Source organism: Rhipicephalus microplus, chromosome X (genome assembly GCF_043290135.1).
Source record: "Rhipicephalus microplus isolate Deutch F79 chromosome X, USDA_Rmic, whole genome shotgun sequence".
Taxonomy (NCBI): domain Eukaryota; kingdom Metazoa; phylum Arthropoda; class Arachnida; order Ixodida; family Ixodidae; genus Rhipicephalus; species Rhipicephalus microplus.
In genome coordinates, this window is record NC_134710.1 from 3,409,905 (window position 1) to 3,435,564 (window position 25,660).

The 25,660-nt window shown below is 46.3% G+C and overlaps 1 long non-coding RNA gene across 1 annotated transcript in view; it reads left to right on the forward strand.

The window, feature by feature from the left end:
- The first annotated feature begins 14,382 nt into the window (after window positions 1–14,382).
- LOC142777362 (uncharacterized) overlaps window positions 14,383–25,660 on the forward strand; it is a 50,290-nt gene continuing 39,012 nt past the window's right edge. Inside the window, exon 1 of the long non-coding RNA XR_012888051.1 lies at window positions 14,383–14,856. This is a non-coding gene — a long non-coding RNA (uncharacterized LOC142777362). The remainder of the gene's footprint in view (window positions 14,857–25,660) is intronic.

Below are 25,660 nucleotides of genomic sequence, written 5' to 3' on the forward strand. Positions count from 1 at the left end.
TGTATATAAGTGGCACGTCAGCCAGTTTGCGCATGTCTGAGTTCAATTTTCGCGCTTCGTTGTTCGATTGGATATGCCTTTTGAATGCCCTCAGTTTTTATTTGTGGTCATGTGACTAGGAGAAGTAGTGCACTTTGCGCATGTGTGATGCGGCTCTACATTTCCTGCGTTTCTCCTGCAAATAAATCAGTTGTGAGTTGACGCTCTTTCTGTGTGTGTCTTCCTTCGAGTGATGGTTTAGGCGTCTAGAAGTTTCCCTCAGTGTGACGAACCAACTAGCCCAGCAACAAGTACTTCCAAGTTTATTTAGCACTTTCACTAAAGCATCGGCCGGTCTGACCAATGTGCTAGCGACCACAACTCAGGGGCAAACAGGATGAGTCAGCGCCCCTCGTGTCCACTATGTGTGCGAGCGTTTTTGAGCAGTGAATCTCAAAAGTTAGGGCCATGAACAAGCTCTGCCAAGCCCCATACGGCGTTCAACCAGCATAGTCCATAAGACGATTTGTACTACGTGTAGTTTGTAGTTTGTTCGATAATCTAGTGTTTTGTCCACAGCAGGAAACATGTGATCAGAACTGTGATTTCACTGGTATGAGCACTATCATGTCAATGGTACATAAAACATGAGCGACATACGAAAAATGTTCTTGGCGTATTCGACCAGTGTGACATTGTGGTGATGGTAAAAAGACCTTGTTGGGCAAACTTGTGCGGCGCACGAAATCACTACTCGGTGTAGTAACACAACGATTGTGAGTCAACGAGTGATCTGATGAAACGCGTTTTGTCTTATGCAAGCAGGATCAAAGATTGCAGCACTGGTTGCAGAATGGACTCGTGTCGTGCGGCGCGCAGTGTCACTGGAACACATTCCGGCCTGCGCGGAGCGGTAGATGCACGTGCCCGGTTACATGAGGCACTACAATACTGAAGATTTCGCACATTTTCTAATGCACAGCCCGGCCGTTTCTTGCTTTTCATTTCCCGAGAAGCTGTTTGCAGCACGCTGCACCTTGTCCATTGCATTGTTATTAACGGACAGAGGGCACTGCATGTTTTTATATCTTGTGTTAGGTAAATCTAAAGCATAATTCGGTCTAACGGTTATGAGTGCAAAGCAGGACAGCATTCTGTCGTGATCTAGTGATAAATAAATCATACTTCCTTGAGGATACTCATGTCTTATTTAGTAGAATTCTCCTCTTACTGGCAGCAGGTGGCTTTTCAGGCGGAGTGGTTCCACCGATTCCTTCATTTTCCCCAAAAGCACTTTATTATGAATGCGGTCTATTAACCCCCCGTACATTAGACGCTTCGAGAATTATTCCTGTAGACCGCATTGGTAGAAAGCCATACAACGGCTACCTAATTCGGACTCCAACATGGTGCAAAGCTTCATTCAGCTGCTCCAGTCCTTAAAATAAAAGAAGTAGAGCAGAAATAGGTCACTTTAAATATGCACGAGCTCCTTGCATTATCGTTTGATATCGATGCGCGTGAAAGCCGTGATGAGTTTAGCCGAAGCAATGTGAGTTGATACGGTGCTTTGTTTGTCGTCTCGATAACCATTACGGAACTTGTGAGTTACCATGTAAGTGCATAAACAGCAAGGAGGGCAGGATTAAAGCTGCTTAAAGGCATCTTCACTGTAACACTAGCTATAACATGGCAAGAATCCCCAATAAGTACACTTGATTCAACATTAAATTATAAATACAGAGTACAAGAGAATTCAAATGTGAAAATTTAGCCATTTATTGCGAAAATCGGCAGGAAACACATTTTGAGCGGCAAAAAAGATATAATTAACACTGATAATAGTAGAGTTCAAGGAATGCGTGTTTTATATTTGTTTACTGTTGTGGGAAGACGATAAGAAAGTGTGGTAGCAGAATTATCAGATGTGTGGTTTACACGAGATGATTGGTTAGTTAGCAAGTTCCTGATAGTACCCTCAATCGTGCTGCGCTTAAAAGAGCACATAAGTTGGCTCCACGCGAACAACCTTGAATTTGAAAAGCGGATGACGCGAATACTCGCATCGACGATACATTGAGAGTAAGTTAGTTGGTACGTATCCATTTTTTTTTTTTTCAGAGACCTGGCGTGCAAACTCGGACGACGAAATCTTAGCATCCAAGAAGCTTTCTCAGGCTCCTTCTTACGCAAGCGCATCCGGCGGCACCATTCAGCGGGTCGCCCATTCACGATCGTGAGAAAGTGGGCCCGCGCCGCGGCCCACGCACACAAAGGCAAACAGATGTTCCCACGGCTCGAGCCACACCTGGCCGCCGGGGGGCCTGAAACACTGCGGCACCGTTCAGCGGGCGCCCTTGGTGTCATAAAACGAAATATACAAGTAGAACTCGCCGTTGCGCTAGTTGGTGCATGTCTGAATTAAATAGTCAACCTCGCGCTAAAATCACACCCACACAAAAGCAGAAAACACTGGACGGGCGCTCTCTTACAACTGTTCATTCCTTGAGGAAAGAGACACCCACTTCTCGTCAACACATGCGCAACATGATCGGGCCTTCACTTACCTAATCACTCTATTGGACACATGCTCTTTAGATAACGTGCTTTCGAATCATACAGGTTGAGTGACGTTTAGTTAACACTATTAATACCCAGTTTTTTTTTTTTTTCATGTGATACGCCTCCAACATTTCCCGTGCTACCTTCCTTTTACTTTTTCCCGGGATCCTAATCTGTGCGAAGCGTGGTGTGCCTCCACATGAATGGACGTGCGCGCTTAAACGCGCACAGTCCTTATTCTTTACCGTGAGAGCGTATTCCCTCGCTCCATCATTGGCGCAGCGCCCCGTGTGGCCAACATAGCTCTTCCCGCACCGTAGGGGTATAGGGGTATTTCGTAAACCACTCCGGAGGCGCACTTCGTGAACGGCCGCGCATGCTTATTTTTGCAGCCGTTCGGCTGTTGAGCATGACTTCCACTGATGCGAGGGCATGACTTCCATGTATGTGTGTTTTCTTCCTCAGTGTGGTTGTGATTTTGGCGCGAACTTAACTATTTGATTCAAAACACGCAAAATACTTCCCATTGCCGCGTCAAACAAAAAGCCGTGCTGGCTCATTAACCTGGCTTTCTTGGCACTCCGCCAATTGCTGCCAAGAGGGTTATGCTGGCATGGAGGTATACCTGCAACAAAAACGCTGTCTCACTTATTATTGAAACTCATAAAGTGACAAGCGGGAACAAACTTTTCAGCTGTATTAAATATTTTAAAGCGACACTATAAGAACGCTTTTTCGCGTACTCATAAAGTACTACCACGAAAACACCACTCTCCTTGCGACAGAACGCTCGGTAAGCGAGAAAATGCGCGTAAGGAAAATGTGCGTGTAGACGCCACCTTGAGATTCCCACACCAGAGATTTTGAAGGCACGTAGTTTCTACGCGATAAAAATCAAGTACGTTGTCATCTGTGTGAACCACCGACCTAACGCACGAAGCTTCAGAGAATTTCGTCGAGCAAACATTGCGAAAATACGAAAAATAAATTGTGAAACTTTTGACGTCACACACGGAGATTTCGGCGCTAAATTCTAAAACAAAACAGAAACCTTAATTTTCTCCGCTCATAATGAACTTATGATAATTAAACGCATGACATTACACTTTTCAGAGTACAGTCGGCCAATCTCAACCAAGTCATTGTTTCTCTACACTGTCCTTTTAAATTACGACTTTTCTAATAGTGATTCCATTCATTCCTTTCGTACATAGGGTTGTCCTTCAGATAGTGTTCGAATATTTCATATTCTCAAGTGCATCTACAACACGAAAACTCCGCACAACTCTGCTGCATATATATGTCATGTAGAGTAGCAAATTGTGTAGCGGAGCACAATGCCTCGCGTTGAGAGCCGTACTTTACTAAAACTCACCCAAGTATGTTCATCTGATTACAGGAAAGCGAATAAAAAAGCGACCCTCATGCAGCACTCGGTAGTCGGAGAGTGCCATGTTGCTTCACTTCTGATTAGCTGCGCGCCACCTCCTTTTAAATGAATACGACCCACTTTTGATGGTTTGACGAATACGACTCACTGGTCATGGCATGAATAATGCCACAACTCCGTCGCGTACGTCGTCAAACACTTCCCGCCAGACAGCGGTCACATATATACCCGCGGACGGGTGTGTGCCACAAGTATGCGGGTATGTGCCACAGGTGATTGACAGTTTCTGTCTGCCCACAAACGGCGAAAACAGACATGGGTAATCGTAACACGTGAGTGTTAACGAGATCGGCAGTGTCGGCCCGATGAATACAATGAATAAATGTCAGGGTCCAAGCAGAAGTCAAACTCTGCGTGGCAATCAAGTGTTCTACCACAGAGCCACGCGTGGTCTCGGAACTACTTTTCAAATAGACCCTGATGTTCCTGAAACGTCATCAGTAATTGCAGAGATAAGTTATTCCGTTTTCTAAACATTGTGTTCCTATAATACAGCCGTCACGTTGCGTTAACGTTAATTGTAGTTAGTTGCCATCCGCTCAAGTTGATTTATGTAGCAGTGTCCAGGGCTACACCATCCTCGCCATCACCAGCGCTTCATATCAGCTTCTGGTATTGATAATATTCATCGTGCTGTTGGCATCGTTACGCAACTATAACCACCGGGTTATATAATGCATATTCGGATGTGTAACGTATACCTCTGCAGCGTGCACTCTTACATACACTTAGGGCAACTTCGTGACGTTTCGCTCAATAAAAAATTTAGAACAGAGTCACCTTCTGTGCACATGCTTCGCATAACATCGATTTGCAAAGTACGTGGAATCTGCCGGGTCCAGTCGACTCCTAAAAGTTCTCTGCACTTGTCGAACTTTCAGGATCGGAGTGTCGGCAGGATTTGATTTTTATTTGTTACAAAGCATGCCCTAACAACGCCACTGTTCGGGGGGAGCCTTTTGCACCACACCTGGCCTCCATTTAGAGCGACTACGTTGCTGGGCATTGTCACGAGGCGGCCACTCTGCTTTTCTCGTTGGCGAATAATAATAATAATAATAATAATAATAATAATAATAATAATAATAATAATAATAATAATAATAATAATAATAATAATCAGTGGGAACATTCAAAATGTACTGCGCCATCTATCGATGATCATGTAAAGTAAACTCGATCAGACATGTCGAGTTGTGCACGGAAGTGAAACCAGTAGCGTTTCGCAGCACTTACGGTGCACGTTGCATCTTCATTCTGCGATGACTTCCCGTTGCTTCGTGCGCTGTTCAGCCCTAACATTACCCGGAATAAGGTAGGACTGATATTAATCAAATTTATCACTCACTTGAAGGAAGAAAAGAACATGCCGACACGCACTTGTTTGATGAACAATATCGGCACCTTGGGAAGTCACCAGAATGCGCAAAAGCGCTCTGCAACCTCACCTCTTATTTTTTCGTGAATATTAAGTACTCGACTGCAACACAGCTACACTTACAGAAGAATAGTTTGTGACGTATGCATTTTAATAAAACAGGCGGCCGACATCGCAGACGCGCCAGAGAGCACGCTTAATCCAGCATAGCTTGTCGGTGTTGAACATAAACGAAAGCAAGGACTTACTAATTTACACGCGCAGACACAGTAAATCGGTGCACGAGATCACAGCCACTGCTTTCGCCCTTCGCTTTACAGCCTCCACTTTCTACGGCCAGCATGCGCTGCGAACACACTTCATACATGTTATCTCACCGGAGGGATTTATTTGTTAAGTAGATCTAAAGTCTCTGGAATGGGGAGAGCTAGTACCACATTTGTTTTCTCTCGCCGCCACACGCTTTCGGCGTGCTTCGCCACATAAAGGGTCTGCTCCCTCACCTCGCTAGTGTTTCGGCGCATTCTCGCCCTTTTGAATGAATGAATATATGCCCGAATTTCTACGGACGAGATATATCTGCATTACGAATATGAATGACAGGTGGTAACATAAAAATCATGGCATGCATTTTATATGCAGCAGGATTCACATGGCGCGCTCATTGTGGGCTCGCTTGATTTGCACAAAAATTGGTACTTTGTCAGGCCACTGTATCACGAACATGAATTCAAGGTAGAAACCTGGAAATCGTGACGTGTTGCATATGGTCAACATCAGACCAAATGCGTCACGTTTAAATATTCATTTTTTCCATGGGCTTTCGAAACTTCGAAAGCATTACCAAATAAAATTGTTGAATGCCAATCAGTGGATGAATTTATCGCAAAACTGGAATCTTTCCTTGAGTGAAGTTAAAGTTGAAATGTATTTGCATCATCATAATGCTGGAATGCTCGGGCGAAAAGTGAAATCAATTCACATAAAGCGCCCGAGCCCCCATACACCAAGCACACGAAAAGGGCTACAATATGCGCTAACAAACATTTTAACCGTTTCACATAGCAGTTCAAACTCTAATGCTATATAACATAATGCTAACAGCTCGATAATAATTACAAATACACAGAAACACTAACACCACTTGAAGAATAAAGCACTCACAGCATGGAATGAAACACTCTCGTATATTGCGTGTGTCGCCCTCTTCCACATCCATGTATTGGAAAATCAGTTTGTTCAACAGAACTGCAAGAGCATGACGTAAAATTTGCTGTCCATGCTTAGTACGACAAAATGAAACGAACCAATATTTTTTTGGTGCAAAATGCATATACAGAGGTATTCGTTTTCAGCGATGATATGCTTAGAAATGCATGCTCGCAGTTATACACAGATTGTTTGTAGCGCTTACATAAAAATATCTCGTAAAGTTGAGACACGGGAATAATTTTAAGCTGGCGGAAGAGTTCAGCAGTGTGTGCATTGTAATCAGCATTAGCGATATGAGCCAACGCCTTCTTTTGTACCACATGCAGTTAGTTTACTAATGTTAGAGGATGTGGTATTTTCTCAAACCAGAAAACAATATAGTTAAGGTGCGATAAGAAGGTTGTGTTAGAGATTGAAACTTTTACGGATACGGGAAGGTATAGCGAAATTTCGCTAGAACACCTACACACCTATTTAGGTGAGCCATAACTGAGCTAACATGGGGATTCAAGCTCATGTTCTTTTTTTTATTGAAATGTATTCAAGCGTTTTTACAGTATACATCCACTATTCCAATGTTACCGTTGTTGAACTTTATCATTGGTTCTAATGTAAGCGTACTGTGACGCGCATGGAATAGCACAGCTTTTTCTTTAAGAATTTATTAACAAACAGTTTGCAGTGCTTCATATACTAAGTTTTTCCGTTGTTTTATTGATCGCCAAGATTAGGTGCTATATGTCGTTGTTCTTTAACAGGAGGCTTGTGTCATCCGCTTACAAAATATAACTTGGAGCGTCGCTAATAGTTGTTACATCATCAATATTGCTACATGCATGTTGACATTTTGCCGTACGATGCTCGTGTGTCCGTGGCGAAGAGTGGTCTCCGCTCGGTGTCTGGTCAACCAGTCACGCCGCTGCTGCTGGTTTGAAATATAGTTCATTCACAGCCTCGTCGATACGGCGTCTCTTCTTTTCCGCATCATATTTGGTGGAGGTGCGGGGTACGTTCCATAATAAAAAAATATCGGTCCAGGATACTTCCCTGAGAGACTTCAATGGTGATATTCTGGTAATCAGACACGTGGTTTCCTATCGCCATACGCTGGCATATATATTGGAGGTAAGTTTTTGGGAGAAGAGCTGTGATTCCACGAATACCATACAATTCCACGTTTTCGAAAAGTATTCCATGATTTATTCGATCGAACGCCTTCGAGTAGTCTACAAATACTCCGATGCATCATTCCTTGTTTTCAATAGACTCAAGAAATTATTGTTTTTGCTTTAGGAGACCTGTTTTTGTGGACCTTTTCAGTAGGAAGCCATATTGTGAAGAAGTACTCAAATTATATTTTATGCAGAATTTCATTAGCCGTTTATAAGTTATCTCCTCCAAGCCCTTGAAAAAAATTGACAGAATCAAAATTGGCCTATAGTTGGCCATGCCATTTCTGTGACCACTTTTAAAAAGTATACTCACTTTAGCTACTTGCATCAGTTTTGAAAAGCAACCTGAAGTAATCGATTGGTTATATACATAAGCCAATACTGGTGCTATAGTTTAATCCCGAGTTTAACCGGAATTGTCTCTATGCCATCGATATCACGTGCTTAGCTGTTTTCAAATGAGTAAAATATAGCACATATTTTGACCTCACTGGTTGGTTCGAGATACATGCTCGAAGGGTTCCTGTTTATAGCATGATTTGTCTTACTTGACCTTCGCGGACCGGACACAACATCTCTAAGAAATTATTAAACTGGTGAGCAAGCTCGAACCTCTCAATATGATGTCCTTGATGGGTTAGCTCAGTGACTGCTGGCGAGACCGGTGTGCGATTTAGCAAACTGCAGAGCTTATCCCACATCTGCGCACTGTCCTTACACTTCTTTTTGCTAAATTGATCATACAGAAAACAACGGTTTTCATTTTTTTTTTGAAAAGTGTTAAGCTTATTGCGCTATTTTTTTTCCACCTGGTTTTAAAAAATATTTAGAACAATCTTGCTTTCTTTTTTATTCTGCATAGACACTCGCGTTTGATCCACGGTTTCTGGCTTTTGTTACATTTTGGCAATATTATTTTCTTTAAAATGCTCGAAATATATACGTTTCAAAGCAAGAATGAAAACCTTGTAGACAGCGCCAGCCGTTAAAGAATGCTGAACGTCACTTCAAGTTTCTTTTTCAAGGCATGCGTAGAAGGCACTTAAAGTTGTTGGTACGATATTTCGTACCGTCGTTACGTCATTCATTCGCGTGTATGTAAGTTGACCTTCAACCCTGATAAACAAACAAATCGGTAAGTGGTCGCTGGTATAACAATTGAGGACACCGGTTGTCAAGCTTTCTGTATTTGTAATGAAAAGGTCGATGAGTCTGTGTGGGATGTAACGCGCGTTGCCGTATCTGTTACGATGGCCTGACCATGATGACTCTACTGCGGAAAAAGGTGCTTCTGAATTGCGGCTTGCTTTTAAGATATCAATATTCAGGTCTCCGCCAAGAACTAGTTTCGTTTTTTTTAATTCACATGATTGAAAAGCTTTTCAAGGTATTAAATAAAATTTCGCATGTGTTCCTTTGGTGGCCGATACACGACAGTGAAAAAAACGCCAGGCCTGCGCGGAAGGCGCAGCACAGTTACAGCGAAAGCTAGAAAAGCGGCCTTTCAGAGCCTTTTCTAAACACTCATTGGGTAACTACTGCAAGCACACTTGCTTGATACCTACTAAGGCATTCATAATAATTTTGGGGGGTAGTAGGCCGGCATTCGCTAGGCTATTTTTCGTCATTCTTCTGAGAGGCGTGGTATCAGTTAAACACTTGAAAGGAATTTTGTGCCAATTGTTCATGCAATGGCTGACGACAATGATGATTGATTGATATGTGGGGTTTAACGTCCCAAAACCACCATATGATTATGAGAGACGCCGTAGTGGAGGGCTCCGGAAATTTCGACCACCTGGGGTTCTTTAACGTGCACCCAAATCTGAGCACATGGGCCTACAACATTTCCGCCTCGATTGGAAATGCAGCCGCCGCAGCCGGCATTCGAACCCACGACCTGCGGGTCAGTAGCCGAGTACCTTAGCCACTAGACCACCGCGGCGGGGCCTGACGACAATGAGGAATTATGGCTAAAGTGCGTATGCGCCACAGATAATAGGGGAACAAGAACAATATTATGTAATGGGTCGGAGCATTGGACGGCCCACTCGTTACGCTATTCGCATTGTGCGACGTCTGGTTGTTCTTTTGCTGTTTTAAAACGCTTTAGAAGTCGTATTAACGTGATTGCTTTCCCGACACCAAGCCTGCGTAAGGCCAGTATGACAGCAAGTCGCAAGCACCGGCGTAGTTCAGTGGTAGAATACTGGGATGGCACCTAGCGGACCCATGTTCCAGCCCCACTGTGTAATTGGTGCTAGGGTTTTCTTTTTTCTAATTTCGCGCAATGTGGTTACGGTACCGGCGGCGGCGGTGGACAACTGCACGTAACCCGAGTTGTGATCTCATAGCAGTTCTCGCTGTAAAAAAAATCGCGGGATAATAGCGTCAAAGACTCTATGTCCATGGGATACAATGAAAAGAACTCCCACGCATTTCCCCGAGGGTGAACATGGTTAAGTGCGAATACACGGGGTGATGCTATGAGGGGTATTTATTAATTCGCACTAATATATTTATTAATCACACTATGGTGCCTTTATGGTGTAATGGTTCCTGGGAATCGCAATTTGATCACACGGGGGAGTTTACGTTAACTCACTAGTGAATGCCAACCGGTTTTAACTTTACTCCCCCTCACGACCCGTTCTCGACGAGAGACTGAGAGAGAAGGCGGGCGCGCGAGAGAGAGGGGTGCGCGCGCAGCTGCAGTGAGCGAGGAGAGCGGAGGAGCGAGCGAAGGGGGAGGGGGTATAAGGCGCGTTACTGACACCGATATCAGCGTCGCGCCCGTGGCTTATTGGGTAGAGCGTCGCGCTGCGGCCCGCCAAGTCCTCTTTCTTTTAAAGATAGAAAGAAGACTGCGGACGCCGCCGACGGCGGTGGATGGTTTGGGGTCGCTTATAAAGTGTATTCACACTTAAAAACTTGGCATCAATTTCACGTTGTAACTCACGCTTCACGAGAATTGCTAAACCCCTATCTTGCTTATGTTCCCTAATAAGTAAAAAGCTTTGATAACCACCACGGTTCAAAACATCAGTAGTTTAACCTATTCATCTAAGAAAACTGATAATTCATCCTCCTTGTTTCTGAGGGAACGAACATTCAAGTGAAAACAGGTGAAAGTTAGGGTTTTTACAAATTTGAATTGCATTGTGTACATAGTGCACATAGGCATGTAATCCATAAGGTATATGTTTTCAGGAGCTTGTGTAAACGCATGGTGCTTTTTGATGTGTGATGCCACTTTTGAAATTTTCTTTTGGGCGATGTTGATCTATTATTGAAGCATTCTCTGTTTTTTTTGTTATTGACATGCCCAGCTATATTTTTCTAACCACTTCCTGTATGGGCCTGTACAAAGGCCTACAGTATTGTTAAATAAATAAATTAATAGTTATGGCGCAAATGGTGTGCTCACAGCTGGTTGGCTGGCTTGATATTCACCAAAATCGGTAATGCGTGAGGCACGACGAACACAACTGACAAGTCCTACCATGAGACTAGTGACCTGCACGTCAGTGCTGGCGTGACTTGCGTGCCACTACCTTGGTGGGCTCGCGGCCGGTTCGCTATTCCTCGACAACATTGGCAATGCAGGAGGTGACTGTATGACGGACATAAATGACAGGTTGTTACAGAAAAATTTGACATGCATGTCATGTAAGCCATGGTTTGCATGCCGTGCTTATGGTGCATTCGCGGCCGGTTCGCCATTTTGATATAAACCAAAATTGGTGGGGCGGGACGTTACTGAACGATGAACATGAATGACACGTTACAACAAGAAAATGTTTCTTGTACCCACCTCTCATTTATGTTCGTCATACAGCTACGTCCCGCAATAACGATTGCTAGCTAAACAACCATGAGCGTACCATGAGCGTGTGATGTAAAAAGCATGCGGTAGATGTCATGAATGCCATTATTTTCGTGTTACCGTCTGTCCTTCATGTTCGTTTTACAGTGAAGAGACACGCTACTGTTGTTGTTGTACGTCCAGATACCAAACAGCGGCGCCATGAAAGTCGCCCGAGCTTGTCAAAACTCTGGATCTTTCCGAGCTCTGGCGACATCCCCTTTTTAATGAGCCAAGGGGTGTGAAAAGTCGAATCCACGGCTTAGTGCACTGCTTTTCATTGGTCACGATGAAACGCGGCATCGCCTTAAGGGCGGTCGACAAAGTTGGGTGGTGTTTTCCAACCAGAGGCCTCTTATTTCATTTGCTTGCCGTTCCACAGGGTGCGTAGGGGCACCCATGCAATACATGTGTCAGAAGCTGTTGCTGGTGTCGTTTTTTAAAGGCACGAGCTGTTTAAATTCAATTTGAAACTTTTAATGCCTGCACTAAGTATGCTTTAGAATAATCAGTATTGTCCTCCGAGATTCGCTCCGGCCGAGTGCCTCACAACATCGCGACCGCTCCTAAACCTGAGGCCACGTCCTGCACATTCTAGCGCGATGCTCGGCTGGTGCGCGCCTTTTTTGTCGTCATCGCCCGCTGGCACTCGAGCGCGTACGGCCGGCTAATTGCTATTTCGAACGTGGCAATACTACAAACAAGAATTTACATGAGTTCCGAGTGGTTAATAGTGGCATCAATGAAGTCTCTTAGTGGCTACTGCCCGGTAGGGAATTCTACGGTTTTTTTTTTTGTACGTGGAAAAAATTACTTTTTGCTGCTGTCTGGACTCAGGGTCGCTGCGTAGCTGTCTTATCCCTGGAAGATCCTGTCGTATATCGTGTCTAGTTAAATAAATTATATGTTTTTTTTACGTGAAGCCCTTGTCGTCCTTGTTCTACGTATACGCACGGGACGCAGCAAGCCCGATGTCCACCGTTGGCGCCCAACGTGGTTTTCGCTCCCACCCGTAAGACTTTGGTTTTGGTTGACAAGCTTTCGTCTGCAGGGACTTTTTTGTGCGTGTGTTTTTATTGCGTGGTATTTGTTTTCTCCCCATGGCAGAGGCAGACAAAAAGCAGCTCCGTTGCGGGAGGATCTTGCCAACCGGCGACAAGGAGGATTCATCTCTCCACTCGGCGGAACAGCTGCTGGCAGAGCAGCTGGACACATTTCAGCGTGTCGATGAGTTGTGCAACACGGTCATAGACCGGGTACGCAGTCTGGTCGTGGAGCCACAGAGGGTAAATGAGCCACAGCTCCGACTGCACGTCGAGCTGCCCACGTATATGGGCTACGAAGACCCCAAATCAGTATCTGACTTCCTAGACGAAGTATACACCTAAACCAGAGCTACTGGTGCCTCGGAAGCGTACGCGATTGGTCGAATCCTGCAGTTGGCTTTACGGTATGCCACAGGACGATAGTCAAGGCTACGATTGCTTTTCATCACATGGGCAGATTTTTAAAAGTGCTTTCGAGAGAAATTTTCGCCCCCTGGGTACGAGCAGCGAGTCCAGCGTGAGCTCAAATTGAAAACCCAGCATCCGGACGATAGTTTGCTCTAGTACGTCTGGACGATGCAATAATTGCATCGCCGAGCTGCACCGACTGCCTCGGCAAGGGACCTAGTCACTCGGGTCATTCGATAGAGTCATCCCAGATTCAGGCCATTTCTTTACGGGCGCACATTCGAAACCCTTGCGCATCTCACACGGGAGGCCCACGGTGTACAAAGTGCCCTGTTAGCTGAGAGCACTTGCGTGCCACCGCTATCGCCTCTGTCTGCTCAAGTGGAGCCGTCACTGGCTTGGCATGCCCTCGTTTCCAGTTCCTCATGCGACTTGAAGAGCCCAGGCGCAGTCACGGCTGTCTCCTCCCGCACCCTGGATTCCTTCGCGTATGAGCAAGGGTGGCACGGGGTCCCATTCAATACCGCATCTGGGGTAGCTGTTCCTGGGAAGAAGTGCTCACGGAGCAGCCTCATAGTGCAGAGCTTTCGCTCCTTACTCGAGCCAAAGACCAGACCCCCAGTACCGATACGCCCGGTTCACAAGTCTTGCACAAGCCGACTGCGACAGGCGCTCCTGTAGTGGGTTCTCCGGGAGCCACTCCACCAACAGGCATGATTTCAGTGATAGGCTCACTGGCCAACGCAGACACGAAGAAGTCGTATGCTACCAGTGCGGTCAAACTGGTCCCCTGAGGCGGCACTGCTTGGCGCGCCGTATATAAAGCGCTATTACAGGTCATTCGGGAAACTGCTACGGCCGGCGACACTAAAAACTGGCAGTGTGTCACAGATTACAACCATCAATGCCAGGATTGTGGAACGCTGCCCAGTACGTGCAGACGAGAAACAATAAGCTGGTGAGTAAGTCATCGTTCCCACTGTTTGCCGCAGAGCACAGGTGCTGTCGCCAGAAACCACTATGAACATAAAAGCATTGGGAATTATCGTACGAGCCCTTCTTGATACTGACTCGGGAATCTCTTTAATCGGTGACGCGTTGCTGCAACAGTGCAAAGCTAAACAGCTGAAACTTCGTAACGCAAATGTTTATTTGAGAATGGCATCAAACCACGTATCAAACGCTGAAGCTTGTGTTCGATTGCGGATAAGCTTTAATGGGAAAACGAAGCGCCAGCGATTTGTTTGTTTGCCTGGTCTATCATTGCCAGTGCTTCTCGACCGAGATTTTCTTGCAGACGAGTGGTTCACGCTCGGCTTTGCGGCAAGAGTCTGCCACCTTCACGGACAGTTCGAGACAACGCCTTTGGAGACTAGAGACCCCATGCCGATACCAGGAAGCACGGAAGAGGTGGGAGTCATGCAAACCACGCTGCCGTCAGCCGTCGTGCAGTCCCTCAGGATGTTCACGGGCACAGAACACCAGCGGAAGCAACTGGATGGCGTGCTAACACTGTTCTCGGGAATGTTCACAGAACGTCCCGGGAGGACCAACGTCCTATAGTTCATGGCATCAACACTGGTGACGCCCAGCCTTGGCGTTGTAACCCGAGACCGCTGAGCCAGCACAAGCAAGCCCTTCTCGATAAAACTCTGGACGAGGTGCTCGACCCCGGAGTTGTGCGACCCTCGGAAAGTCCATGGGCCTTCCCAGTGGTACTGGCACCAAAGAAAGACGGTACGACACGCCTTTTTGTGGATTACTGCAAGATCAACGCGGTCACGGTGAGAGATTCTTATCATGCCAGCAATATTGTGCATAACCTACGCGCTTGGTCATACAGGCTTGTTTAAGTTTGTGCGTATGTCTCTTGGTTTTTCCAACAATCCGAGTTCCTATCCAGGCATGCTGGATATGGCGTTGGGTGATGCAAAGTTTAGTTAAGCACTTTGGTATCTTGGTGATGTGACGGTGCTTTCGCGCACGTTTGAAGAGCATCTCGAACACTTGCATACGGTGCTACAGCGCATGTCAGCAGCTGGTCTAACAGTTCATCCGGGAAAATTGCAGCTCGCGACTACAAATGTAAACTTGCTTAGTTTTGTCGTTGACAATGGTGTAGTAAAACCCAATCCAGATAATCTCTGCGCAATTGCAGATTTTCCGCTGCCCCGAAAGTCCGTTTGCCCCAAGAGCGAAGCAGCAGCCGCCGCGCAAGACCAAAACAGGTTCCCACAGTTTCGCTCGCGGCAGAGCGTCCAGTGACGTGGCTGACACGTGATGCCAGAGGTGGAGTCAGCGCGCGTGCTGCGGGAAACTCACTCCAACTCAGTAGCAGACGACATCGGCGACATCGGTTTACTCTCCGGCTCAGAAATGTCTCGTGCTGCCTTTAACGAGTTGCTCATTGCAGAAATAGTGAAACGTCGTCTATTTTGGGACTTCAAGATGAAGTAGTTCCGCAATGAGCATCAGAAGATCATATTTTGGGAAGAAATTGCCAAGATCTTTAAAGAAGTCGATGAAACAACACCTATATCTTTCACTAAAACTTGGGCTGGCTTGTCCGCGTACCCTGTGGCGCTTTTCGCGCGAGCACAGCGCTCAAGCTTGCAGGCTGTCCACAGGTCCTGCAGTACTGGCTAGTGTCTCTCCGTGAAACTCAGTGCCGGAATGCTCGGCTGGCGGAGCAAATATATGTTCGGTAGCAAGCACACCATACACTGCGCACATAACTAAGCACAGCTGTGGATTTCAGGCACCAGTGCAGTAACACATGCCTAGAGGAATGAACCCAAAACGCACTGTCTGATTGATTGATGTGTGGGGTTTAACGTCCCAAAACCACCAAAGAGAGACGCCGTAGTGGAGGGCACCGGAAATTTCAACCACCTAGTGTTCTTTAACGTGCACCCAAATCTGAGCACACGGGCCTCAGTATTTTCACCTCCATCGAAAATGCAGCCGCCGCAGCCGGTCCCGTGACCTGCGGTTCAGCAGCCGAGTACCGTAGCCACTAAACTACCGCGCCGGGGCATGCACTGCTGGAGGCTAACAATTGAATGTCACTGTGTTCCGGCAGCAAAGGCGTGTTGTGTGAAATGACATGATACTTCGGCTTTCCTGATCACCACCACAGCATTTATGGACGAAACTCTGCCTAGGTTGGATTGCTAAATCATTGAAAAACCTAGGAGGCTCACTATTTAGAACGGCCTAGAGGCATGCCTAGAGTAACACATGCCACAGAGCGACCACAAACACGGCCGAAGCTTCCAACTGAGACTTTTTTATATAAACTTTTACTGTGTCTCGAGCGAACAGGTACAAACATATAGGTATTCATTTTGCGAGGTGTATATACTAGGCTGACGAAAACTGCGTTCCACGTTCCAAAGTTTAATCGCTGATATCAAGAGCAATGAATCAGAGAAACACGGTAAGTGTTGCGCAAAGCACGCTCGCAGTTCTTAAGCCTTGGTCTAGCTGGAACAGCTGTCTACAAAACCATACCAGCAAGCTATTTATTTTGCTTCTCCATGGCCAGTTATATGAGTGCGCAACAACAACCATACGTTAAAGAGCCGTAACAAAATTTTTAAAAATCGGAGCATATTCACGGAGTGAATGATGATGAGTGGGGTGAAGCTTCGAAGGGTTTTATCAATAAATCGCGAATAATCATCCACTGGCCTCGTCCATCCGTCCATCTAGTGAACACTCCAAGTACCATCATCTCAAATATTTTTATCATATATTCATCATATACAAGTACCGCCGTCCAGGGGACATTCTAAGAACTAAAACAAGATGTGTCTACTACATACAGCAGACGCATGACCCACGCATTAAGGAGCTTCACCCCTAAAACCACTGAAAACGCTGTTTCTTTGTGATAAACTTCACGATACACATAGTTCAATCAGTGTACAGACACGTCAGAGTCGAGCGGTGTTGATGATGAATCTCGCAGCGCAAGGGTGCCAAAGGAACGATACTTCGAGCAAAGCGTGGCTTTTGGATACCACTGACAAGCGCAGTTAACTGGTGCCTTCCGCGGGCAACACTGCCTGCCAGAGCAGCGCATGTAAAAAAAAACGAGCGCGCGTCCAGCTGCCGCTCATCCCCACGACCGCCGCCACTCAGTCACTCGCATGTGAAATAAGCGTAAGAGTCTGTAAAAGTTTTTGGGAATGATAGCTTTTTATTATCGTGATTTCGTTGCACAGTGTGCTGACATCGCTCGACCGCTAACACAGCTGCTGAAGAAAGGCGTTAAACGGCTCTGGAGCAGTGAGCAACAAGCAGCTTTCGACACTTTTTTCAGAGCAATTAACAGCAATGACTCCTTTCAGCTGCCATATCTTAACAAACCGTTTCGTTTCAGACCGATGCTAGTGATTATCGCCTTTGCGCAGCACTTTTAAAGGAGTGCGCCGGCACTCTGAGGCCCTTTGCTTTCACAAGCCACACTATGGCCGTTACAGAATGCAACTGCTCGGTAGCCGAGAAAGAATGTCTGGCCATCATTTTTGCGTTAAAGAAGTTTGACATGTGTTTGGCTGAGACTCGCTTTGTTATTCAGACTGATCATCGAGCCCTGTCTTGGCTTAAATGGCTACGTAACCCCTCGGGACGATTGGTCCAGTGTGCGCTTACGTTGCAACGCTGTGATTATGTAATTGAGTGCTATAGAAGGGTAGCACTAACACAGCTGCTGACACACTTTCCCGTGCGCCGTTGTCTGTGAAACCCTAGGTAGAGCCGAAAACAGTGTGCGCGGTCAAAACGCCACCTCAAACCATGCGTTTCCATTGGGGTACTTTGGTGACTAAACAAGAGCTTCTTGCAGCGCAGCAGAGTGATGGTTTCTGTCGTAAAGTGTGAAGAAAGCTTGCAGCTCGTGATCCACCTGACACAGGAAGCGACAAGAAGACCGACTGCTACCTGCTTGGAGAAGGAGGCCTTTTGTACCGGTATTTTATTCAGGTTGACGATAGTAATGCAGAATCGCCATTCCGAGTTATTATTCCTCACAAACTTCACAAATTCTTTATAGCGTACTACCGTTACCATGCTTTATCTGGTGACTCTTTAGGGCAGAAATCTTATGAGAAGCTGTGTCGTATAGTAACTTGGATTGGATAAACTTTTATTTGGTCCTCCAAAACACAGATCACTGTGCTGCGGGCAGCTCCCACGTGGGGACTGAGATGCCAAGCTCCTCAGCCGCCTCGCGGGCTTGGTGGACAGCCCAGAGCTGATCTGCCAAGGACGAGCTGCGGATTGCAGCCTCCCATCTGGCAGAGGTGATGTGCGATAAATGAGCGAATTTGGTGCACTGCCAGAGCATGTGTTCTAATGAAGCTATTTCCCCACAATGTGGACAAAGATTACTTGGGTATAGGTCAGGGTACATGATGTGTAACATTTTCAAAGTAGGGTACATCCGCGTTTGCAAAAGCCTTAATGTAAGTGCTTGGGGCCGGATGTGTTACGCTACGCGCGTTCTTGTTCAGTTTGTCAAAGGGCAAAACCACGAGGTGGTTTACCGCTTGGTTCAATGCAATCAGTTGACATCACGTCCCTTTGGCAAATAATAGCATGTTACGTAATGGGTTCATTCCCCATGAGTCAGTGGCGAAACCAGTACCTGGTTGTTCTGACTGACCATTTCACGAAATGGGTCAAATTATTTCCTTTAGCTGACTTCGCAGAAAGTATGGGACTGCCTTCTCGAAACCTTCCCCAGGCTTGGATTCCCTGCCTAGCTCATCACGGACAACGCAACGTACAGTACTCACGGATTGAAATAGGACACTCGGAACGTGTGGCCACCGGCACAGATAGCGCAGCTCGTGAGTTCTCGTGGAACCATGGAGTTCCATTGTGGTGCACAGCGAAGGCGAGAACATCTGCAGAGCAGTATCGCTGCTTCCGGTCGCCAGCGAGTCGGCCTGTAGTTACCCAGGCGCGCACTACCAGCGTGGCGCTGCTATGCTAGCGCGCTTTTGCATGCCGACAGAAATGGCTCGCGTTCTGCGCCTTTTCTGTGATGCGGTACGCATTCTATGAAAGTAAGAAACACAATTCGGCTAAGAGATTCCGCCTTACAGGCATTTGCAAACACGATAAACATAAACACCTGCACAAAAGCATAGAAGTTGATTACGTGGTTTCTCTCAGACACACACAAAAAAAAAAACTGTCACAGGCCTGTCTTCGTGTAACAATAAAACAATCTCTTAAAAGTTTGTTGTTTCGTCCCGAGCAGACAGTGCAGCCGCCATACTGCATGGAAAACTTTCATAAATGGCTACCGGCCACGGATAACCATGCCAGCTTCTGCCATTCATCGCTGGTAGCCCACAGGTTGTCGCAAGGATACTATCTCTAATACACTGTTTCAATGTCGCAAGCCCTGTGGCTGCTTTTTCTCTTTTCATCGCGACAGAAAGCTCGAAATAAACTCACTGTATACTTTTCTACAGATGTTCTTATCATGTCTGCGAACGCACGGAAGGTGCGATCTCTTAGCCGAGTCATGTTTTTTTTTTTTTTACTTGCGGAGCCTAGGTGCAGCATCACCGCAAGGCGCAGAACGAGAGCGTCGTTTACTCGCGCCACAGTGTGAGTAGTGTGCACCGGCGATCTATTTCTGTCATGCTAACCTAACAGTGTCAGGCTGGCAGTGTGCCTTTTGTGAACCAAATGCCAACTCTTACGCGACCGAAAGGAGTAGTCCCGCCTTGAAGGTGTTCTCCCCCTCACTCTATGCCACAATGCAACTCCATGGTTCCACGAGCACTCCCGATCTGCGCTATCTCTGCCCACGGCCACGCGTTCCGAGTGTCCTATTTCAATCTGTGAGTACTGTACTTCACCAGCAAGGTGTCCACGGATTCCTGTGACGCCCTGGGAATTCGTCACAAGTGCACATCTGTTTATCACCCGCTAGCCAACATCACAGAAAGGGTAAACTGAAACCTTAAATCTATGCTTGTCATCCATACTGAGCGGCACGAGGACTGGGATCTGAAACTGGCAAAGATAGCGTTTACAACTCGAACGGCAGAGAATCGGTCAACGGGTTTCACTCCTGCGCTACTTAACCTGGGCGAAAAATTGCGTTTTTGGCAGGACAATGCTCTGAAACGTGCATTCACTACTGGGATATATTATGCAAATTTTGAAGATGACCTGAGGCCCCGGCTGACCGACACGGTACAACAAGCCAGACAGCACCTGGATGCACTCCGGATATAACCGGCTGGACAATATGATAAGCTTGAACTGGTATAGCGCATTATGGGGAAGAAGAAACGGCTGAGCAGACCGACACAAGAGGACAGAGCGCTCTGTCCTCTTGTGTCGGTCTGCTCAGCCGTTTCTTCTTCCCCATAATGCGCTATACCAGTTCAAGTACGACGAACCAACTCGCTCAATCTTCAACACTCGTGGAATATGATAAGCGTCGGAAAAATATTAATTTTGAGCTTGGTGATTTGCCGTTAAAACGCCCACACCCCCTCAGTGACACTTCGAAAGGTTTTCTGTTTCCCTATTGAACAAGTGGGACGGGTTTATAGAATAAAGTAAAAATCCAAGCTTTCGTACATGTTGACAGATTTCATGACTAAGCTGCAGATCCAGACATTCCTCACGAGAGCTTGCCCACCCAGTCACCAAGACCAGCGAGCAAGTGGCACAATCTGCGTTCGCGGTAACGTAGCAAAAAGGGGCTTGGGAAAATGGCGCATTTCTTTCCTTGGTGTTTTTTTTCTTCCCGACTATACACGGCTGTAATGCTCAGCCTTGTTATTTGGTGCAAGAAACAATTACTTTCCTTGGTGGCGAGCAGGAAATATTGTTTGTTGTTGTTTTTCTCGCCCCGCTTTAGGGTCCCTGCAGCCGGACTGTGCGAGCCGACCTGTGGTCCCCAGCCCACCTTCTTGAGGGGGGGGGGATGTGTGGGAACCGAGAGCGCCTCGTGCTGCGCAGTAGCGGTACGCACACACACGAACGCACATTCATACTCACGACTACTCACACTCATAACTAAGTTTTCTCTCACGTTCACACTCACTTCTACTCGCACTCATCAGCACTCACGCTCACTTCCATTCACTCTCAAATGAGTACGAGTGTATCAGGAGTGAACTTGCCGAGCTATACGCGCCCGATGTTCATGCACACCGCGTCGTCGGCTCGCATCAGAAAGGAAAAAAGCGCTGGTTGCCAGTCCGATCCTCCTCGCCCGGTGGAGCTGAAGTTTTGGGGACACACTGCGCCACCTGTCGACGCAGTTTTGAGTAGCGCACAGCCCGACTCTCTTGCCCAGTTTGCTGCGCAACCATGGTAGAGATGTACGCCGAGGTGTCGGCGCGCCGCCGCCGACTGTTCTTGTACGGCCGCTAGATGAAAAAGCGCACGGTACGGATTACCGCGTCGAGTCAACACCCTCTAGACTAGCCAGTCTAGAGGGTGTTGGTCGAGTGGCTTTCAATGGGAGAGCGCGTGTCCGCCGTAATTTCAGTTGCGGCCGCTGCAGCTCGACAGCGCGGGGACAGGAGGGACGGGAAACGAGTGGCGGCGGCTCCCTCGGGGCATCAGCTGCAGCAAATTAGCTCGTCGTTGTCACAAAGGTGATTGATGATTGGTATGTGGGGCTTAACGTTCCAAAACCACGATATGATTATGAGAGAGGCCGTAGTGGAGGGCTCCGGAGATTTCGACCACCTGGGGTTCTTAACGTGCACCCAAATCTGGGCACACGGGCCTACAACATTTCCGCCTCCATCGCAAATGCAGCCGCCGCAGCCGGGATTTGAACCCACGACCTGCGGGTCAGCAGCCGAGTACCTTAGCCACTAGACCACCACGGCGGGGCGTTGTCACAAAAGTGACCCACTCAGTTGTTCTAATCAGTGTTTTTTTTTTTAATCTCATCTATCGCAGTGATGTCATATCGCGTATTTAGTAGAGTACGTAGGCACTATCTTGAATTGAATTTTCGTGTGCGTGCCCAGCACCTGACTTTTTTTTTCCAGAACCAGCTTCTTGCTTTGAGGCTGCAAGAAAAATCTGCAATGCATGTAGCTGAATTATATGACACTGAATGCGTGACGAAGTCGTTGTTCTATTTATGAAGATGTGTTAAACTAAAGTATGGCGATTTTTGTGACGTTTATTCAGCACATTCGCGTTTCTTCAGCCACAATGCTTGACAACAAAATTTTAGGACACTTGGCAATATACGTTCAGTTTTTATATGAGGAAAACTATGAAAGAAACATAATTTGAATATTTTTATGTTATTCATGGAAAGTAATTCAGCTTCAAACGCTGGATAAAAGTGATTTCTACAAACATGGTGACGCTCTCCTCGTAACTTTATTGCAGAGGCTGCGAAAGTATGGATAATTAGAAGTGTTTTTCAAATTTCTCGATAGTTCATACTAGGCAGAACCTATATATATATATATATATATATATATATATATATATATATATATTAGTGCAGTATAGGAAACAAAATAAAATATTTATTTAATCCTAACAGTTTTGGCTGGCAGACCAGCTTTCTTCGGAGGATCTAAGTGAAATGGTACAAGTTCCCGTAGCAGAGGGTCACCCTCACAGTTTCAAGACCCTTCAAACTGTGAGGGTGACCCTCTGCTACGGGAACTTGTACCATTTCACTTAGATCCTCCGAAGAAGGCTGGTCTGCCAGCCAAAACTGTTAGGATTAAATAAATATTTTATTGTTTTGTTTCCTATACTGCACTATTCTCGAAGTTTATATATATATATATATATATATATATATATATATATATATATATATATATATATATATATATATATATATATATTATAGTGTGTGCATATATAACTAATATGCACTCACTCGGATATTCTTCCAGAAAAATTATCGCCTACCAAGCTGTGAAGCAATTTTCAACTGGTTTATTACGCAAATGTGTAAAGAAGTAAAAGATTTAAAAATGCCAGGATCAGCCCTATATTGAGAATAAATAAAATATTTTAACGCAATTTGTTCCGATTATCTGTTCACTGTTGAATGTAAGGTCGAATAAGTTGCATTATCATTAAGAACGTCGTGACGAAAATAGACAGAAACATTCAAAAGCGCAGGAACACAAACAGTTGTGTTCGCATTTTCCAGCATTTCGTCGCTATCTTCGTCTCACAGTTTTCATATTATTCACTTCACAACTGCTTGCTCAAGTGCCAGCACTCAAGTTACAGTCACAGCAATTTCAAAGAGGCTCGTGTTCACTGTTATGAGATCACACACATGTTAAGTATATTTCGTGGTTGTTGCATCTGATGCTGTATTGTATTGATACTATAGACGTGTTTGGAGGAAGTAAAATGTCTATCTTATTTTGTGTTAAATGAACAGTGGCAACTGCAATTGCCGAGGTTGCTTATTCTAAACGAAATGATTAAATTTGAAGCAACGTTTTCTGAAGCGACATACTCACATTTACTATAATGAATTTCGATGCATTAGGAAAGGTTAGCTCTTCCAGATCAGGTTGTGCTCTTGTAGGATCCGAGTAAAATGACCTCACAATTCTTACTTCCGCGAAACCTGATCATTGTGCAAGGCTTTATGCATATCGGGCAAGACAATACCAAAAATTTGCAAAGGCTACAGCTATGTAAAAGCAAGATCGGTAATTACTTAACGGGCACTCGCTAGACGGATATTTAAAGATTTCACGGGCGCACACATATACACTCGCTCAATTGTATGCGATTCCGTGGGCGTTCGAGTATGAATGAGCGTTTGGATGATGTAGCGAGGGCCAGGACTATACTTCGTCAAGTCTCAAACGAGGAACGAGGGGTCGTATTTGTTGACGCGGCTTCCTACGCCAATGGGAAAGCGTTTGTGGCAGTGGTAGTCGATGGGGCTGGCCATGTCGTCAACTCAGCGACGGTCAGGACGAAAGACCCAATCATTGCGGAACAAGTGGCCATCGCCTTAGCACTCAAGATGGATAACATTGAAGTCGTCTACAGTGATTCCATGGCAGCACTACGGGCGTTCGCCAAGGGGACGGTCTGTGAACAAACGCTGAAAATACTGCAAGGCAAGAACATAACACATCATCTTCTGAGTTGGTTCCCAGCTCACCTTGGACAAATCAACGATTCCCCTCCCAATCACAACGAAGCAGCACACGAGGCGGCGCGAGAACTCTCCAACCGCGCCTCCCCGGGGATGCGTTCTACCGGTGAAGGGGATAACCGGGAAATTCTTACAACATATAACGAGCTCACTAAACATTTCTACCTGTCTAGAAGGATTTTCCCTCCACCTCACAAAAATCTAACCCGGCCCCAAGCACTTACATTAAGGCTTTTGCAAACGCGGATGTACCCTACTTTGAAAATGTTACACATCATGTACCCTGACCTATACCCAAGTAATCTTTGTCCACATTGTGGGGAAATAGCTTCATTAGAACACATGCTCTGGCAGTGCACCAAATTCGCTCATTTATCGCACATCACCTCTGCCAGATGGGAGGCAGCAATCCGCAGCTCGTCCTTGGCAGATCATCTCTGGGCTGTCCACCAAGCCCGCGAGGCGGCTGAGGAGCTTGGCATCTCAGTCCCCACGTGGGAGCTGCCCGCAACACAGTGATCTGTGTTTTGGAGGACCAAATAAAAGTTTATCCAATCCAATCCGTGGGCGTTAGCGAAAACTGCCCCCCCCCCCCCCCCCCCCCGGTGGCGCAGTTCGGGAACGAGACCTGTCACGCCGGTTTCGGAGCACGCGGCGGGCCATACACGTGGGCTCTGTCATCCAGTGGCCGTGGGATTTCAATGGGAAGCGGCCGTCTGTGCTAGTGAGGCGTTTCGACGCCAGGCGCCGCAACTGGAGTATAAATGCCGCCACGTCGTCGAAGCTGCTATACGGCTCGGTTTTAGGCTCTGTTTGCATTGTTTAAAATGTAAAAGAAACTTGGAAACGAGAATCGTGAAACACTTGTTGTTTTGGACACGTAGCTCATTTCAAAGGCATATGTCGTTGGCGACTACTTGATCGAGGCGCTCGCGCGTCGTCTGCTAGGCCGATACCAGACAGCTGATGCCAGTAATCCACAGAAGATCGTTTTGTCGCCGTGGCGTTAGGTTTACTGAGAGTTACTTTTTGGCTAACTGAAAGTCAATTTTTGGAAAAAGCCTTTGCCAGGAGCTAATATTAAAAGCTTGGGGGCCCAATGTTTCCCGATGCCTGCAACTCTCTAGTGGCGTAGCACTTGATGCGCAAGCATGTAGTTCATGCACTGAATAACACAAAATGCCACTAGACTGCTTCCAGGGATATAGGTCATCATCCGTTTCCTTCGCAAAGCATTATACGTGTTGCCACCGAGAAAAAGCAAGTGACGGAAAATGAGGAACTATGGCAGGTGATTTCACCATTCGAGAGCTTAATGAAATCATCGTGAAATAAACAAGAACAGCACTATATGGGACGCGATTCCAGCAATGATTGTCTATGTTTTGAACAGGCGCTGTTAAAGTCTGAAGTTTAATGCCGAC